This window comes from Anabas testudineus, chromosome 18, assembly GCF_900324465.2.
Source record: "Anabas testudineus chromosome 18, fAnaTes1.2, whole genome shotgun sequence".
NCBI classification, from domain to species: Eukaryota; Metazoa; Chordata; class Actinopteri; order Anabantiformes; family Anabantidae; genus Anabas; species Anabas testudineus.
In genome coordinates, this window is record NC_046627.1 from 22,773,886 (window position 1) to 22,789,862 (window position 15,977).

Consider the following 15,977-nt stretch of genomic DNA (forward strand, 5'->3'; position numbering starts at 1 on the left):
AATGAGTGCAGATTCTGTGCAGCTACATGCACATCTGTGGTAAAGGTGGATAGTTTCTCTCGGAATAATGGCAAATAATTGGAGCCATGCTATCTTTATATAGAAATTCAACTAAGGCAAAAGATGTGATTGTGTGTCAACAAGGTCAGTCGATATATAAAAAAAAAATATATATATATATATACACTTTAAATTATGCAGAAATGTTGAATTAGTAAACATTTATGGTCAATTAAATGTAATAAGCCTAGTGTGATAAGTATGTTGGCATCAGTCAACAATATGACCAAACTTCAGTATCAGCCTCTGAAAGACCCAATAAGAATAAACCCAACCGCTGCAGCTACATTTGAGACTCAAATGCAACCCAAGTATACTTTTTCTCTAACTTTTAAGGCTAATGCAAAACATTAGCTACACTCTTTTCACTTGATGTCTACCTGACATGCAGGTAGACAGATGACTGTCAGTGATAGAAAGAGCAAATGGCCTGGACCCATTCTGAAACACAAAAGTACTTTTTCACGGTAGCAGAAATGCAGTATGCTTCAGGGATAAACACAAGTTCACTTCGAGTTCAGATTACCATTTTTAGTGATGTTATAGTGTCAGCACCACACACACTGGCATGGCACTACATGGAAACTTAATATAATGCCCACATATTCATCCGCTGCACAGTAATTAAGTAAAACCCACAATGTATCTGAGCTCGATTGGACCATATGCACAAACCACACAATGTCCTCAGTAGGAAGGTGTGACTTCAGATAAAGCTCTACACGCTGTGGTGGTTGGCAGACACTTGAACAAATACCAAAAGTGTGGGTATGTTGTGTGGTGTCAGTGTCAGCACCATCAATACTATCATAATTTAGCAGGAAATACACCTGTTAGGTAAAATGGATCAACACATAGCATAAAACGAAGAGTGAGAAGTGATAATTGATGAGGAAAAAGAGAGACAGAAAACGGTTCAAAAAATGTCTTTATAAAGCAATTTAAAACAATTAAAGCCATTGAAGTGTAGTTATGTTTTAAGGTTTTCCTCCTCAGATACTGTGCACCAACTGAAAAATGATACCTTTATAGTGTCTGAGTCTAGTCCAAGTCTCCTTCTTGACCTTTCCCCTTATATTGAAGTTGCCACTGGTTTAAAGTAGTGCAGCAGAAACAGATTGATGAGGGTTAGTGAGAGAATATTTCTGTTAAGAAAAGGGACCATTAGTTTCTTTGTGGAATGAATGAATAGAGCTCATGGCACCATGTACCTGTTTAAGCTGAGAACAAAGTGTGTGAAGGACAAGTCATTGTGCCTTAGCATGAAAAAGAGGGTGTCTATTCAAGTAGCACCATCTTACATCTTCAAAACTGCTTATGGAATTACATAGTTGATAGTATGAGGGGAGCTTAAATAGGCATTGCCACACTATATCTTACAGGTATAATTTAGAGTAGTAATCTGGTGATGTAAATCTGCTGAAGTACTGTTATATAGTTTTCTGAGACATGACCCAAAAACACCTAAACAGATGAAAAATAATTCAAATACTAATGTTTAGATGTTGAGGGGTGTGAAACTGGCTCATGACATCTGCATTTTTATAAATCTGTCCGTGGACCTGCATGAAATGCAGATGAAATACACAAGCAGTAAGGTAGAAAGAGTAATTCAATTTCAGCTCCTCTCCGCACTCTCCACAGGTGTGCAGAGATAACAAAATGAAAGATGCGAAAGTAAATTTGCAGTGTACAGCGAAGAGGTTCAGAAAACACAGATAATCTGTAGGTAAGCATGTGTTTGTCCCTTGGGGGAGTTCGTTGACTCACACAGTTTCTTATCAGGGAGATTCACACTTCATTATGGCCGATACCTCCAGCCAAACACACACAAAGCACAGACAAAACAAACTGACTCTGGCTTTAAGATCATTGATATTGTGAATACGCATCAGGGGCATGTGTGGCTGTGTACAAACATTTTGTAAAACAAGAGGGAAACCAAAGAAAGCAAGGCATAAACGCATGCAGAGCAATGTTAAAAGAGGTGATCTGGCCTTCACGCTCTGGTGGCTGAGAGTGAAAGTAAAAGAAATGGGGGGGGGGGGGGGGAGCAAGGGAGAGATAGAGAGGGAGAGGAAGTGCAGTGAGTGAGAGAGAGTGGGGAAGACATGGAGCAAGAAGAGTAAAGCTCCTCCAGACCTGAGGGCTAGAGAGACTAATTAACTTGAGAGACATGACCTTTCCTCCTCCTCCCTGACAGAGAACATGTGTGTGTGTGTGTATGTGTGTGTGTGTCAATTCAAGGACATCAGCATCACATCCTCATGGACGCAGCAGATTATGTCCCATCATCACACCAGAGGTAGTTAGAGATAGAGAGGAAGGGGTTTTAAATCCTGACACTGTGAAATTATATGATATGACATGTCTGAAATGTTTTATGTATAGTGTGTGTGTTTCCTTTTTACAAGCAAATATAGGCATGCGTATCCTACCTTTAGGGGTAAGGCTAACATTGTAACAGCAAAAAACCAAACCAAAAATCGTGTCATTCAAAATCACCGCAGTGAGTGGCTACAATAGCCTCAGGCACAGAAACAGCTTGGCCTTGATCATGCTTCAGTACAGAGACAGACAACTGTGCAGAGATTGTGGACTGTGCAACTGTGGACACTCGACACACTGTGTGTGCTGCACGTTTGCCACCTGTTGACAGAAAACTGAAGAGTTCCTTTGTTGAATTTGATCAACATTAAAAAGTTATTTAAAAAAAAAAAGGGAAAAGAAACTAATGTGTGATTAAAAAGAACAGGATTAAGACTGGGGAACACAGGAGCTATCTACAGTGCATGAGATAAGAATTCAGCTTGTTTTTTTCAAGTGCATATGCAACGAGCATACATGTAGTGCAGGGCTGCACGCGGAGAACTAGTACCCGTGCTGAATTCAACAGTGAATGAAACTTAGCCTCACAGATGTGGAAACTATAAAGTCGACCTCAAGGTAAAAGAAAAAGGACTTTGTTACAACAATTAAACCCTTCTAATCCTGGAACAATAACTATTTGGTCACGGATGAATTACTGAATCCAGGAGGTCAGGAAGCCTCTGGATTTGTGGCTAAGTATGATCTGAAAAGTTTAAAAAAAGACCCTTGGTGACTAAAAATACACATTTAGTCGACATAAGTTAACCACTAACAGTTAAAAAATGACTATTCAGAAACATAAAGAACTACAAATGACATTTGTTGGGGAGTTACGTCTCCGTCTCTCACGTCTGGAAAAGCTAGAGGGCCTTTTACCTGTGTGCGCCCAGGGGCCCGTTTTCTCATAATGTGTCCATAGGCTTGGTTTAAAAAACCCAACTTTGACAGCTGCTGAAAAACAAGAGCAAACTTGTGGTCTCCTGCGTTAAAATCTGGCCCTTTCATGTCCCTGCTTTCCACCTTGGGGTCGTCCCCATGCAGCGGGTTTTGGCTCTACAACCATGTCCGACAAGAGTCGTAACTCCTGCAAATGTTGTTATTCGGGCCAGTCCAGCAGTTAGCTACTAGAATTATGCCAGTGAGGGCATGCGACATCCTCACAAGTACTGTCACTCTCAGTCGTGTTTACTAAACACTGAGAAAATACAGCAACTCCTACTTATCAAATAACAGCAGGCGCCACTTTGCTAACTAGCACAAACTCAAGATGGGGAACAAACAACTCAGTTAATTAACGCGAAGTTGTCAAACTTGGTTGGAAGCTGCAACTTTTGGAGAGCGAAAGACACCCTGAGAGCGAGGTGGGCAAATAAAGAAAGAGAGAAGTGAACGTGCATATGCATCCTTTAAATAGACATCAGCGGATGTTGTGGGGAACTGAGACGAGACAGAGGTGAAAGAGACGGAGGAAGAGAGGTGGAAATCAAGCATCCGCTGCAAGAGGATAATGACGAGATCTGAGTGTGTGTGCATGAGAGGAACATGTGAGTGTATTTGTATGTACTGTATGTCTGACTGTGTGTGTGCCTTAGCGTGTGTACACATGTCCTCGTGTGGAAAACCTTCCTCCTCAGGGACAGATGGTGCCACAAATGCTGAATGCTGATGGTCCCTGTCTGAATGAAGCACTAGACCTGTACCTCTCAGCTGTGAGGATTGGTGTACAAGTCACTGGACTATTGGCTTGTTGTGTGTGTGTGTGTGTGTGTGTGTTCTGATGTACTCACCCTTGCTAGAAGCTGTTTTGATCTTCACATGGATGAGCTTTTAGTCTTTTGTTGCATTCATGCACCTGTTGAACACGCTTCATTCAGACTCGAGACGTCCAAAATCTGACTTGAGCTTTTCAGTCTGAAACAAGAAACAAACAGCCCATGACTTGAGACTTCATAAAGCTAAGATTTAGTGTGCAGTGTTGTCAGATCACATATCCACGCTTAGACGAGAGCCTCACAGTTCAATCTCACGTATTTAGTGGATTTACCCCCTACGCATCAGCTCAGGACGTTCGACTCGTCTCAAGAACTGCTGGTCCAGTTCCACACTTCAGTCACTGGGTCTGTTCTCTAAATATCCATCACTGTCTGGGTTGATTCATCCACTAAACAAGACAAGCAGAGACTGCAACACACAGTCAAAGAGAACAGATCTAGTTTCAACTTCTTCCCTCTGGTTGGCGCTACAGATCACCATACACACTCATACAACCATACAGTATGTAGTCTTCTTTCCCACATACTTGTACATAATGGCCGCTACGTCACGCTAAACTAGGTTGAAGTAAACCACAGACGTACACAATCATTACGCCTAACATCAGCATTTTTGCATCATGATTGTGAGAATGTAAACATGCTCTCGGTAGCTGCCATCCTTCCTAATCTACACATAAAGAGGAGAGAACGTTTTGATGGTAAACTATTGACTGTGTTGGCTGCCTGGGTAAAATGGAGCACGCTTGCCTGAAAATGCCACTCCCTTTTACATTTACAACTCATTTCCCCTTCTTTCAGAAAAAGCCATTTGCAGCAATCCATTCTTGCTGAGTACGATAAACAGCCTCCACAAACCAAGGTAATCCATCACAGTAAACATGAAGCCTTCATTTGCATTCGCCATAGTGTTGGTTTTATTGTTACTTCATTATCCCAGAGTTGAATGTTTTCTTATGAGTGTACTTGTTATTTCACACTCAGCTTACTGTCAATCACCTGACGCTCAAAGGAAAATACGTGAGTGACTGAGAGGAAATAATCCATCACAAAATGTTGCCTTCATAGTTAATGTCTGAGAAATAATAAGAAATTACAAAATGTAAATCGAAACTGCACGCAAACCCACTTGTGGTAATTGTTATTCATCATTAAACAGATTTATTTTACACAGTAATTCGTGGAAATAATATGGGTACAAAAACCTGACATTGTGCCGACAAATATACATTTTGTGACTTTGTCACGTGAGTTTTTAGTGAGATTATAATAAATCTACTCCTGTAAAGAGCTGAGAGGCCCTTTTGTACAAGCATGTAGCTTCTGCAATACCAGAAGCTACGTGCTAACAGGAATATCAATAAAGTGTGTCATTATTATTTATTTATTATTATTATAGTCAAATTGAAATTTACTTCTGGTGATGGGACTAGATAAAACGTCAGTGGATCACTAAATAAACTCTACCTGAGGGGAATGTGAATGTCTGCTCCAAAGGGTTTGCTCATACATCCCACATTTTTGAGACATTTTACCGTAAATCCATAAACGTGAACCTCACAGCGGTGCAGAAATATCAGAGGAACATTAAACAGGTCCAAGAAATTCAATCCGTTCAGTAGCTACACTACTCTAGCTCCACTGTACTGTATGTGTACTACTGCAAAACATGTACATATTCAGGAAACTCAAATTACATTTTAGTTTAGTATTTTATTAGATGTCTTATAAGCGTTGTTGATTTTGAATAAAACACCTGCAAATCAATTCATCTTGTATACACCAACTTAAAATGTTCCACCACTACCTAAATGGTATTTTGAAAAACCCCCAAACAAAATGTCAGACAGACTCACATCACTGTGTGCACGCTTGTCTGAAGTACTGTAAGAATCTAATAAGCACAGCAAACACGTTCTCATTCAAAACAACAACAACAACAACAACAACAAAATAAGTTTGGCTTCGTTTTGGGGTGTGTGCATTCATGTATTGAATGTATTTGTATTGACTTCTAAAAAAAAAAAAAAATCCCAACATATATTGATTCCCTCTCCAGCTTTGTCGATCTCCCTTTCTCTGGTCAGTTTATTTTTTTCAGTTAATTGTTGAAGTCAACAGTGAAGCCGCATAATAAAGTCCAGCTGAAATCCCCCCAGGGCAGCCGCCTCAGACCTGGGCTATTATTACAGGAAGGCACAATCACAAGCAGCCAATATAAGGAGCAGAGGGGTCAACGCCACAGCGGTGGATGTCATTCTCACATTCATCCGAAATGAAGAAGTTCTCAGTATAGATTTCCAAGTGCAACTTTTTAACCTTTAATCATCCAGGGAAATATAAACCCTGCTTAACATTCACAGGGTAACACGCTCAAAAGTTTACTCTAAATGCATATTAAAAAAAAAAAAAGACAGAGAGAGAGAAACAAATAAAGTTTGCTAATTCGCTAATTAGCTCCCCTGTCACCACTGGTGCTGGCAAAACTATGCTTTATAGGAATGGAGTATGCTTCAAGCAAATCTCAGCTGAAACAATAATAAACAATAAACACTGCGTCCACTGGGCAACACAAGTGTTTCCTCAATCTTTAAAAAGCTTTAACGCCTTCAGAGCTGTTAAATAAGACCTCAAAAAGCGGCACTCGGGCTCTGATGTAACAGCGCCGAGGGAAGAAAGCACTCAGTCTGTAAATTATCTAACTTGGTTTAATTTTGGTTTTGAATATGATTGAGGTGTAATTAGTCTGAAGTCAAAATAAAACACTGCAGCCTCAGTGTCTAATACTTTTGGGGACATTTAATTTCTAATACATTGCATAATTTGATTATAGAAATCTGAAGTTACATTTAATTCTATAAAAGATAACCTGCATATCTCTTTGCTGCGTACAGCCTGACTTCCAGGAAATTAAAGGTGCATATCATGTTTTTTAAGCATTACAGTCATGAACACATTTGTATTCTGTGTTTAAAGCCGGGTACATTACCAATACACTGCAAAAATCAACTAGCACAGACTTGCTTATGGAAAGGTAATCCATCACAATGAGCTTTTAAATTGCATTTGCTTCTTCCTCAAGGTTACTGTATCAGTGTGGTAATGCAGCTGAAAGCACTGGTAGAATTGAAAAGTCTGCTGTTATTGTTAGTAGATTCCTAACATTAGTGTTATTCAGTGACCTGAAGGGAGGTTGTGCTAAGGAGTACTTTACTGTCCATCTGTGTTTCCATTTTAAATAACAGTCACGTAGAGCATCTGTCTGGGACACGTCTTCTCTGAAACATAAATGGATTAAAGACAGTACTGTATGCCTTCCCAAAGAATAACCTTTAGAGCTTGAACAAATAAATTCATTATTTAAGTCGGGGAGGGGGGCGTTGGGATTGTGGTCAAACCGCAGCACTACAGCTTCAGCACTAATCAAAGGATTGACACTGGCTAAAAACACACACACTCTATCTAAACCTTCTCATCAGCCCTTATCTACAAGAACAACATCAGCAGAGTTAGAGAACAGATTGTGAGAGATATTTAACCATCCAGGCATCACAAAGGAACGTTTGTGTGTAACTACATCCTTCTGTAGCACCTATGTGAGACCAACAGCAATCAACATATTTTCATATTGTGGACTGTAGGCTCCCTTGTAGGTGTTACATACATATACTATAAGAGAAAAGAAATGTTCACACACGTTTCTTCACAAACACACACACATATACAAATTTGTAACAATTCCAGATAAATTATTGTATGGGGTTGCTAAGAATAGGAATAGGGAAAGAAAGAAGAAGAGAGAGTACAGTACTGCAGTGGACACAGCAGATGAGGAAGAGGAGAAACTAAAGTAGAATATGGAGACAAAGACTGAAATGCAAAGAAAAAAATAGACTGAAGGAGGGTAGAATTTGTTGTGATATGGTGCAGCATCAGTCAAGAGCAGACAGCGTAGAAGAGATGAAGACAGTGAGAGGCTGAAAAATAGATGGTATCCCCCGCACACAAACAAACCATGCCTTACTACCCATATACAGTATAACAATACATTTTTTCCTGCACTAAGAGAGATGTTTTTTCAAGATACACTGTGCAAAATAACAAAAACAAATATAAGCAAGCAGTCACACACAGTATTCGTGCAAACACTTGATTCCAGTTAAGTAGCTTGGTCCTAATGGCACGGTCATTCTTCAGCGATCTCTTGTTTAAAGGTGTGGTCAACAATGCCCAATTATTATACACAAGGTGTACAATTAAAAGACACCATGTCTTTTAATTGTTTATGTGTACAGGCATGATTTGAATCAGATCAGATGCCACTGTGAACTAATTCAACTTCAATCACCGAAGAAATCAATTCTGAGCACCTTAGAGCATTTTAGGATTCACTGAAAGTCATGATTTAAACGGCTTTACGGAAACAGCAACTAAGCAAAAGCACTGAAGTTTTACAGCCACATAAATATAAAGCACTTAAGGTAATCTATAGAAAGGGCTTAGTTGGTGACCGAGCAGGTCCTCCAGTAAAGACCTGCCATTTCCTGTGCCAATAAGAACAATTACATTTGTGCAGTTTTAACAACCCTGGCGACTTCATCACCCTGAGCTGATTTGAAAACAGTCCATCACTGGTCATAGCCATCAAATCAATATACTAGCAACTATATGTATGTGTAATGTAAAATTATGTCCATTTCGCTGACATCCTAGGTATAGGTACGTGGAAAACAGTTAATAAATAAAACTCAATAGCCATAAGTGTTTCTTGGGAGGAATACAAGACAATAAAGACACTGTGTATATACAGTATACAAGGTCCTCGTTGGTATAGTGAAGGAAAAAAGGTTGTATGTATGCTGGTCACACACGGTGCCCATCTGACAATGTCCCGAGCATGAAAATGCTCCACGAAACAAGAGGTCAGCAAGAGTTGAGATTATCATTTCCGTAATATACTGTTGTAGTATAACAAACTACTGGTAATGTTCCCTCTGGGCTTAGTATTAGAGTAGTGCGCAGTGTGTATTGACCCAAAGGAGGAAAATATCAATGATTTCACTGTGCGTGTGGGATCGATAACCACATAACCTATTCATCATATCAGATTATACATAATAAGCCTGGCCTAGCTTTAATGATATTAAAGGAATGCTTCACCATAAAAATCCATGTCTTGAGTATCCAATACCCTCTGCCTTCAAAGTGATCAACTTGGATCAACAACTGTTTCAAAGGACTCCAGTGGGGATCCAAGACTGTGCTACTGCAGAATATGAGTCAATAAGCCATTTGGTTGGGTCACAAAACCCAGGGGTCCAACATTTGAGTCCAATGTGAAAGATTTTGAGTTTTAACAATGACATTTTAAGCTATAATATGCAACTTGAACTAGCGTTAGCATGGGCCCTCAAAATCAGCGCACTCTACCCTAGCCAGACCTTCCTCTCCCTCACCCATATGTTCTTCTACCATCTGTTACGCTCCCCCAAGCTCTGCGAAGCCCTTCAGGTAATAATCATAATGAAATTAAAATAAATAAGTGTGCTGCAAAACATACTGATGTTGCAACTCCACTGCCAGTGCTGTTTTTGAGCCTGTCTTCACGGGAGGCGTGGATAAACAACATTTATCCACAGTTCCACTTTTGGGACATATTTATTCTGAAAAACATTACACAAAACTTGCATACTGTAGCTTCAAGGCAGAATTTATTTTGACTCAAACCATGATTTATTTATTTTTTTGCTAACCCTAACCATGTAGTTTGCATGCCTAAATCGAACCACCAAAATGTCCACAAAGAAAAATTAAATCATCCTCTACAATTCATGTGTACATTGTACACAGTATTTCTACAATATGGCTGTAACTGTTTGTTTGTTACACCACTGTCTCTGTAATATCCTTTAGGAATGTGTATTTCTATTAGAATTTATATTGCTATTTTATTTATTTATTGTATTTTAAAGAGTCCCGTCTGATGTTTTTCTGTAAATTGTCTTTTTTCCAGGTAGTTTCTGTTGCTTCTACTGGCACCGGACACACAACACCAGCAAGGTGAACAACAAAGTCATGTAGCCACAACACCAAATATATGTTAAACTTGGCTTTACTTATCAAACAGATAGTCAAAGAAGAAATGCTCTGAAAAAAAACACGGAGGAACATTCACCAATTTAATGACTAGCAGACACAAACAGCATCACGTCGCTGAGAATGAAGAAGCTCAACTTGTCGCGTGGCAGCTGCTCATAATGTAACATTTTGTGAAATATCTGTGAAGGTGTGTTAATTTACTTTTGTGTGTGTGGATTGTGATCTAATGACTAAGGTCTGTTCGGTGTCTCTTCTGGACGTATGAAAAACTAGTGCGCTAACCCACAGGTGCTGTCAGTTCAGTTGTCAGTGGCAACTGGACTCGGTTTAAAAACAGATGCTTCAAGCACATGCACACAAATCTTCAGGACCTCATACACACACACACACACACACACACACACACACACACACATGTCTTTTTCTTACGTTTGATTTGCCATGCAGCACGAGTGAGACAGTAATTTTAATGTCAGCTCATTATTCCTCTTTTTGTCATTGTCCCTTTTTTCCTCCCTCCATCTCTACCTTTTCTGTCCTCCCCCTCCACACTGTTCCTATCTTTCTCGGCCTTCCTCCAAGTCCATTATTTCTCCATTAAAAACCAGGATGACCCACGTAATTGCCTCCAGTGACTGGATTCTAATGAAAAAAAAAAAAAAAAAACATTAGTGGCAAGATGCCATGTGTGAGCCAGTGTGTGTTTTTGCATGTCAAGCTGCCAGGCATTGACCAAAGAAGATCATATTTTCTGTCAAACCTGCCTGTTACAGCCATTTAGATAGCACCTGTGTGTCTGTGTGTGTGTACTTTAGTGTGAGCATGTGCCAACCTGCTAGAGCCCTGACCAATGCAGATAATATTCTCTCAGACCCTTTTAAACTGACTATCTGTGTGTGTGTATGTGTATGTGTATGTGTGTGTGTGTGTGTGTGTGTGTGTGCGTGTGTGTGTGTGTGTGTGTGTGTGTGTGTGTGTGTGTGCCTCAAACTGCATTTATAGACATGCATAAAATCAAAGTCCGAAATGCTTGTATGAGGCAGTTGATGACAGAAGAGAGGCCATACAACCATACTACGTGTGTGTGAGTGAGAGAGAGAGAGAGGGAGATAATAAAAGAAGAGAGAATTAGGAAGAGAGCAGCTAGGAGAAGAGCAACATCTGCTGAACAGACAGCTTCTATATATCCATTGAAATACATGTATTGTTCTCTCTAGCTTAAACACACACACAGACACACACAATAAAATGCTTTTGTTTGATTTCTCGAAAGCCAGAGCTGAATGTAGTGTAAAAAGATAGAAGGGGAAGGAGGAGACGCATCACAGGATAACAGCACCTGCTCAGCACTGTTCATCCTGCTCAGTCTGGGCAGACGGCAAAGAGAAATTAGCGGGGTGTTTCATCCTTTCACCAAATGAGCTTCACAAGAGACACAGGAAATGTGTCTGCTGCGTGCACGTAAGGATCTGCTGCAGATGGCAAGCAACAACTAAAAATGATATATCATAGTGATATACAGTTTGTGTACGTACCCCTGTGTGTAGAAGTCTAGACTAGAAGCAGGAAGAAAGGTTTAGGCAGCACACGTACAACATAAAATGCACAAATGTTAGTGAGTCATTACATGCAATGCAAGTCATTACAGTATAATTTCTAAACACAGAAAAGGCTGCATTAGTTGCTACAGTCATTGTTGCAACAAACAATGTCTCACACTGCACTTGAACATCTGTCTCCTGTGAGACAAGCATCATAGTCTGATGCACTGGGACCGACACCAGGCTGTAATCAGATTCATGTGGGAACAATGGGCAAACAAGACTGATCTGAAAGCACCGCTATCAAAAGTCAAAGCTCTCAGGTGTCCTGGATGGAAGTCAAACTTGCAACTGCACTTACGTTTCCCTTAGCTACAGGCAAATCTATTTCCTGCACTGGCACTCAACACTGAGATTGGCCGAAAATAAAGTCTGGAATCATCCAATATGGATGTAATCCCAAGGTATGGTGGGCTGTTAGAGCACACGATGGATATGGTTCCTTTTTGAGAAAAGGAAAACAGGTAATGTTCAGAAAAGTCAAAGAAACCCATCTTAAAAACCATATTTCTACATTTTGTTTCTTATTGGGATTTCACATTTAACATAGATATCTCTTTTTGCAAAACAGTAACTCTTTAGAAACATATGTGATCTATTATTATTATTACAATTTCAAACAAATTCAAGACAGTTTTTATTTCCAGTGTTGCTAACAATTTCCAAAGGGGAATATGACAGAAAGTGCCCATGTGATTCAGCTCATTGATTTAAGAGACAAGTGTTTGGAAATGAACTCTCCCAAGTGAGAAGGAGGAGGAGGAGGGCAAATCTTCCTTCAGGCAAAATGCTGCATATTACCTGTAAATAAATAAATAGATGGATTGGAATGGACAGAGCTGCAACACAGTTAAACTTTAATGATAGTTGTGGGACACCGCACCACTGCAGCAATGTGATATAAAAACGGACCCTTCCTACTTCTCTATCATCCTTTCCTCTGTCTACTATATCTAAAAAAGCGAAAATAAAAGAGAGAGGCAGTGTTAGAGAATTAAAGCAGCAGAAAGAGGTAGTAAACAAAGGTCACACAAGAAATAAACAAGGTAAGGAGATTTACTGCCTTTATGGTAACAAAATAGATTTTGTGTACTAATTTTTGAAGAGTTCATTTAATTTCTGTTACCGAGCAAAACAGTGACATAATGTCGTGACAAACTCTGGGAGAATGGGACAAACCTGCAGCAGTGGCAGAAGCTGCTTGTTTGTCTGTGATGTCTGGAGGCAGAACTTAATGCTCAGACAGGTGCCGCTGTCAGCTCCCAGGCCAGATACATGTTGTAAATGTTTATGTTCAATTGGACCAGGGCCAGGACTAGCAGTTTCTGAACTGTACAGAAAAGATGACGTTATGGTTAAGATTAGCTTTACTTTACCTTCATTAGGAAAGTAAAGGGAATTTCTACAAAATTGCAAATAACATCTGCTTGGACTCAAAGTTGAAATAATTTGACATTTTGGTGGTCAAAGGTTGAGTTCACTACAACCTCATGTCCATCCCATTGTTGTGAATGCGATCCAGCAACCCAGGTTGTATAGATATTTACAGTGGCAAGAAAAAGTATGTGAATTTCATGGTTTCCTCATTAATTTGCCATAAAACGTGATCTGATCTTCAAGGGAGTCAAGAGTATTAACAAATATAATGTGCAAAAGAAACACTGATCAATGAAGTAAAGAAACTCCATGAGACAACCAAAGATTAAACGGCATAAATGAAACTGGCTAACATCAGTGCTCATGAGTCTACAGTAGGTAAAACATTGAACTATCCTGGTGTCTATGTCAGGACACCACGAAAGAAGCTGCTGCTTCTCAAAAAGAACATTGCTGCACACCTGAAGTTTGCATAAGAGCACACTGACACTGCACAGCAGTATTGGCTAAATAGTTTTGTGGACTGATGAAACTATATTAAACTTTTTGGAAAAAATACACAGCACGACAATTTGGCTTTAAAAGGTCACTGCATATCATCATGAAAAGATCATCCCAACTGAAAACCACGGTGGAGGAAAAATCCAAACCTTATTTGGACCTGTTTTGCTGCATCAGGGCCCGGCCAGCTTGCAGTGATTAGGGGGAAAATGAATTCCCACGTGCATCACTAAATTCTTCAGGAAAATGTGAGAAAAGCCTGTACATCAGCTGAACGCTGTAGAAGTTGGATGATAACAGGACCATGACCCAAAACACACAACAGAATGGCTTCAGAAAAACTAAATCGACCTTTTGGAGTGGCCAAGTCAGAGGCCAGACCTCAACCCCACTGAGATGCTATGGAACGACTTTAAGAGAGCCACACAAAAGAGCTAAAGCAGTTCTCCTAAAATGTATTTACAACGATGTGTGTTTTAGGTTGCTTTTTAACATCTTAGCGCATTTGATTTGGTCCGAACTAGTGGATGAGTTTGTAAACTTGAAGCGTTTTCCTCATTGAGAAAAATCCAAGTGAACTAATATGAGTCACATTAAATCTTGTGAACTGTCCAAAGCCATTAAATTAACCAGACAAAACGAACCGCACCAAGAGGAAAAACATACTTGAGTTAGATTTAATGGGACTAAAGCCAGTAGGTGTGAAAGCACCAAGCTTATGGTTGTTCTCAATAAAGAGAAAGACATTTTTTATTATTATATACATTATACTTGTTAATACTCTTGAATTAGATGAAGATCAGATCACGTTTTATTACAAATGAATACAGAAAACGACGACATTCACATACTTCTTCTTGCCACTGTATCTATCTAGACATTGTCTGTCTTACTACCGATGCTCTGTAGCAACAGAACTCTGTCTTGAGCACAGTTTTCCCCAGACGTTCCTCATTTATTAATTTTTTCCTTCTCTTGAATTTCTCCCCTTTTGACTTCACCCTCACTGTTTTCCCTCTGGGTTTTGAGAGGGTCATTAATTCTCTCTCTCCTTGCCTTTGCTTCTCCAACCATCAGTTGCAGCATCTATCTTTCTTGTTATAGAAATGAATTTTGTATATGTGTGTATGTGTGTGTGTGTGTGTGTGTGTGTGTGTAACTAGTCAATCCATCCATTTATCCATCACTTTTTTTGCCTTCATTCCCATGTTTTCACCACCTCTACCCCTGTTTCAATAAGATAGCTAGAGTTTGGTTTTGAAAGAAGTCTGAAAACATCTTTAAATCACTTCCTCCTCCAACTTTCTTCAACCTTTTCACTGACTCCTCTTCCATCATTCATTGATGCCTTCATTATTTGCGTGTCACTTTCTCTTATATTTCTCACGGCCACCACCATCCTATTCTCCGAGGTCTAATTTATGGCACTTGACTTTTCTACCATTAAGCTTTCACCATCCTTAAATCTTCTTCCAGCCCGCTCTTCCTCTGTTTGGCCCATTCACTTCATTTCCCCTCCATCTCCCTGTAAGTCCCTATATCTCCCTCTTCCTAAAAATTGCTCTGTCATTTCTCCGCCACATGGCCCGTCCTTTTGTGTTTATCGCTGCATCTTGCCTATGTTCCCTTCTCGTCTTCCCCCAGAGAGCAAACCAACAGTTGTGCTTGAAGCTGTGGCTCATCTTTTGTGAACAGGTGTGACGGGAGTCTGTAATCATAACAGTAAATAATACACATAAGGCTTTCGGTACTTACTTCAAGGAGTGCATGAAATGTATTTTTTTACAACTGGAGACTCGTCCCTTTCTCATCTTATCGTCGATGCACAGCCTCAGGAGTAACCTCATATCACATAGTTTTGTTACAGAGTTTTCTGCAGCCATATTTCTTCTCAGACACATTGTTTTTATTAAAAATGATGGACACATTAACCCACGTTGCCCAAAACAACATAAATAAATACGCAATGGCCGATTTGTGGTGCACTGTCTTTCACATTCTCAAATTAAACTCAAATTGTGTTTGGCATGTTGAGGTTCTTTAGATTTATTTTCTCTTCATACTTGTCTGTCTATTGCTGCCTCTTGGTCTGAAGGTCCACAAAGACTGAGTCAACAGTGTTGCGAGTTGTGTATGAGTAAATCTGTGGCCATCTGCCAATTACTAAAATGGATGCTGGCATGGACAGAGAAAGTTT

The 15,977-nt window shown here is 39.7% G+C and overlaps 1 protein-coding gene across 3 annotated transcripts in view; it reads right to left on the reverse strand.

Annotated features, from left to right (window-relative positions):
* htr2cl1 (5-hydroxytryptamine (serotonin) receptor 2C, G protein-coupled-like 1) overlaps positions 1-15,977 on the reverse strand; it is a 109,100-nt gene that overhangs the window by 51,906 nt on the left and 41,217 nt on the right. For all 3 annotated transcript variants that reach the window (XM_026352419.1, XM_026352417.1, XM_026352418.1), the window contains exon 2: positions 4,218-4,341. The gene's annotated coding sequence lies outside the window, so the exon portion shown is untranslated. The remainder of the gene's footprint in view (positions 1-4,217; positions 4,342-15,977) is intronic.